The sequence below is a fragment of the Ricinus communis genome, chromosome 8 (genome assembly GCF_019578655.1).
Source record: "Ricinus communis isolate WT05 ecotype wild-type chromosome 8, ASM1957865v1, whole genome shotgun sequence".
In the NCBI taxonomy this organism is placed as follows: Eukaryota; Viridiplantae; Streptophyta; class Magnoliopsida; order Malpighiales; family Euphorbiaceae; genus Ricinus; species Ricinus communis.
The window spans coordinates 25147755-25152174 of record NC_063263.1 but is presented as its reverse complement, the minus strand read 5'-3'; the positions used below and the strand labels follow the sequence as shown (position 1 = coordinate 25152174).

The following is a 4420-nucleotide window of genomic DNA, read 5'->3' as shown; positions in this document are numbered from 1 at the left end:
ATATGTGAATGATATTGTAATCACTAGGAGTGGTTCTACATGCATTTCATCACTTAAGTCCTTCATTCATTCCCAGTTTCACACGAAGGATATAGGAAATCTGAAATATTTTTTAGGTGTTGAGGTAATGAGAAGCAAGAAAGGTATTTTTCTATCCCAGCGAAAATATGTCCTTGATTTACTACAAGAAACGGGAAAACTGGGGCCAAAACCGTGCAATACACTAATGCATCCTAATATGAAATTCATAGAAGATGGTGAATTATTTGAGCATCCTGAGAGATATAGATGGCTAGTTGAGAAGTTGAATTACCTTACAATAACTCGACCTAATATTGCTTATTTAGTTAGTGTTGTTAGTCAATTTATGGCAGCTCCAACAATTCATCATTGGGCAGCCTTATAACAAATATTGTGTTATCTAAAAGGATCTCCAGAATGAGGAATTCTCTATCAAAATCATGGGCACACTCAAATCGAATGCTTCTCGGATGCAGATTAGGTAAGTTCTAAAATGGACAGAAGATCCACTACAGGCTATTGTGTTTTTCTTGGAGGGAATCTAGTCTCATGGAAAAGCAAGAAGTAAAATGTTGTATCCCAATCAAGCGCAGAGTCAGAATATAGAGCTATGGCAAAAGCAACATGTGAAATTATATGGATATACCAACTTCTGATAGAAATTGGTATAAAAATGTCTTTGCCGGCAAGACTTTGGTGTGACAATAAAGCTGCACTTCACATTGCTGCTAATCCAGTGTTTCATGAACGAACAAAACACATCAAGATTGATTGTCACTTTGTTCGTGAAAAACTACAATAGGGTCTAATCACTACTAGTTATGTGAAGACAGGAGAACAAATATGGGATATATTTACGAAAGCTTTGAATGGAGTTAGAGTGGACTACTTTTGTAACAAGCTGGGCATGATTGATATCTATGCTCCAGCTTGAGGGGGAGTGTTGTAGAATAATCTAGAATATTATAGAGTATGTAGTAATTAATAGAAGATAGAGTATAATTAATTAGAGATAATTCTAGAGATTAGAATATTCTAGAATAATAGAGTATAATTAATTAGAGATAATTCTAGAGATTAGAATATTCTACGATAAAAAACTTCTCCAATTGTATATATATATACATATATACTTCCATGATCAATAGACAACACAACAATTTCAGATTTATTTTCTACTTTTACATACCACAACAAGCAACTCCTCAGTAATTGTACAGTGCTCTTGGGCATCTGTCAATATCTTGCTAGCATAATAAATAGGTTGGAAATTATTATCAATCCTCTGTCTTAAAACAGCTCCAACTGCAAAATCACTAGCATTGCACATTAGCTCAAAAGGCAGCCCCCATTTAGGTGAAACCATAATAGGGGCTATAGTTAGTTTCTCCTTAAGTAACTCAAAGGCCTGAAAACAGTCATCAGAAAATACAAATGGAATATCTTTTGTAAGCAGTTGAGTCAAAGGTCTAGTAAGCCTAGGAAAATCTTTAATGAACCTTCTGTAAAAATCTACATGACCAAGGAAACTCCTAACAACTTTAACCGAGCCAGGAGGTGGCAACTTAGCAATGGTCTCTACCATAGCTCTATCTATTTCCATCCCTGTATGTGAAATCTTATGCCCTAGCACAATACCCTCTCTCACCATAAAATGGCACTTTTTCCAATTCAGCACAAGGTTAGCTTCTACAAGCCCACAAGCATACGCTCTAAATTAAGCAAATAGTGGGAGAAAGAGTTACCAAATACTGACAAATCATCCATGAACACCTCCATGGATTCTTCAATCATGTCATGGAATATCGCCATTATACACCTCTAGAAGGTAGCAGGTGCATTGCATAAACCAAATGGCATCCTTCTGTAAGCGAACGTACCATAGGGGTAAGTGAAAGTGGTTTTCTCTTGGTCCTCTGGTGCAATTAGAATATGAAAATAACCTGAAAAACCGTCAAAAAAGCAATAATTCTAACATCTTGTCAATAAAAGGAAGGGGAAAATGGTCCTTCCGAGTTGCATCATTGAGCCTTCTATAATCAATGCAGACTCGAAAACCAGTTACCGTCCTAGTCAGTATCAGCTCATCCTTCTCATTCTTGACCACTGGCATACCTCCCTTATTGGGTACAACTTGCATAGGACTAACCCAAGAGCTGTTAGAAATAAGATAAATCAAACATGCATCTAAAAGTTTAATTACCTCCTTTTGACTACTTTCTTCATGTTTAAGTTCAACCATTGCTGTGGCTGTACCATTGTCAAATCAGCTGCAATGATCACTGGTAGCTTTTCTGCCTCATCCAGATAGGCATAGATCAAGTGCTTAGGCAACTCCTTCAACTCTAAGGTTGGTGGCTCCTCAAGAAAAGGTCTCAATTTCTGCACCCCTGACCTGTCAATATCAATAAAATGGTTAGTTGACCTGCTAGGCTCACTAGCTAGCAAACAAGCAAGTTGTTCCAACACATCCTTGTTTGAACTCCTCCTCATCCCCGAGCACAGCAATGCCATACGCGGGATCATCAAGTAATATCTCCTGCAATTTAGACTCCACAATATCATCCAAAACATCCACAGAATATACAGTATCATCATGGTCAAGTGAATGTCTTATAGAAGTGCTAAGGTCAAAGGTAACAGTCTCATCACCTACTCTGAGCTGTAGCTTCCCATCACATAGTACAAGGAACAATAAAACTCTCTAGATCATGCCTATTCTTGTGACTTATTTTAAAGAATGGTGAGCACTCTCGTTAGTGTCCTTAGCCAGTCCTCCAGCTTCCTTTTTGTTGCTTGAAATCTCCTTCAAGAATCTCGCATACCTAGGCATTTGCAATATAGCCTCAACAAAAGGTAGGTTAATCCTCAACGGCTTAAATAAATCTAAACACTTACCAAACTACTGATCAACCTTTTCATGCTTTAACCTGGCAGGATATGGAATTGGCGGTTGGTATTCTCTCAGAGGACTCTTCTTCTTGTCCTCAGTTTGCGCAAGCTCTGTCACCTTAGGTTTTGGCTCCTCTCTAGGCGCTTATCACACAACATAATATCATCATCCATAGGTAAGAGCTGGCTAATCGCGCTACGATCTCAAGGTGACAACCTTGACATGCTCCCCTAGTTTGACTATATGGTCTTTGAGGTGTCCTGTTTGTCTCGGCCAACATCTTAGAAATCTGGCCTATCTGATTCTCCAAATTCTATATGGAGGCCTTCTAATTTCTAAGAGTTGTGTCCATTTGTTGAAACCTGTTCTTAGAAGTAGACACAAACTTCATCATCAACTCCTCTAAATTGGGCTTCTTCTCCTAGTTCTAAGGTAGTTGAGGGAGAACAGTCTGCTGTTGTGGCTGCTGCTGGTGCAACTCCTGAAATCCTGGTGGACCTTGGGTATTATTATTTCGCCATCTGAAGTTAGGATGGTTTCTCCACCCTGGGTTGAATGTGTTGCTATACAGGTTATTCTACTGCCTGGGCGCATTTCCCATATAATCAACCTGTTCATGGTCAGCAGAAGAAGAAGACGAAGAAGAAGTAAACATACCTCCCACATTATAGTTTGCACTGTAGTGCGGGCCACCATAAAACTCTTAGCCAAGCTGTGCTGCTTGGACTGGCATCTGGAGCTGGTAGATTTTCTTAGCTAAAAGCTCCACTTGATGTAGAATCCACTTGGTTCACCACTCATTCCCATCTTGGCCTACTTCTAGAAGATTGACGCTAATATGTGTTCATGGCCATCTCCTTAATTAAATTATAGGCCTGCTCTGGCATCTTAATGTTGATGGCCCCACCTGCAGCTGCATCTACTATCTGCCTCGTGGCTAAGTTCAAACCATTGTAAAAGGTCTGCACCTGCATCCATAATGGCAAACCATGGTGTGGACAACACCTCAAAAAGTCCTTATACTTCTCCCACGCATCATACATGCTCTCATCATCAAACTGCACAAAAGAAGAAATATCATTATACATCTTTATAGTCTTAGCTAGAGGAAAGTACTTATAAAAAAATTTCTCAGCCAAAGAACTCCAGGTGGTCATAGTGTTAGCTGGCATGGACTGTAGCCATCTCTTTACTTTATCCCTCAAGGAAATTGGGAACAGTCTAAGCTGAATGGCATCATTGATAGTCCCATTTATCTTGAAGGTATCACAAATCTCTAAGAAATTCGCAATGTGGACATTAGGATCTTCATTACGCAAGCCCCCAAACCATACACTTTGTTGTACCATTTGAATGACAATTGGCTTAATTTAAAAGTTATTCACTGCAATAGTTGGCCTCACTATACTAGTGTACATCCCCTCTAGTGAAGGTCTAGCAAACTCGTACATTGTCTTGTTTTCTTCAGTGATGTTGTTGTTGCCGTCTCCCATATCTACTAGTGTA

At 39.1% G+C, this 4420-nt stretch overlaps 1 non-coding gene across 1 annotated transcript; it reads left to right on the top strand.

The window, feature by feature from the left end:
- The first annotated feature begins 3898 nt into the window (after nt 1–3898).
- On the top strand, nt 3899–4004 carry LOC112533926. The gene has a single exon (XR_003078261.1). It is a non-coding gene; the product is annotated as a small nucleolar RNA R71 (small nucleolar RNA).
- The last annotated feature ends 416 nt before the right edge of the window (nt 4005–4420 follow it).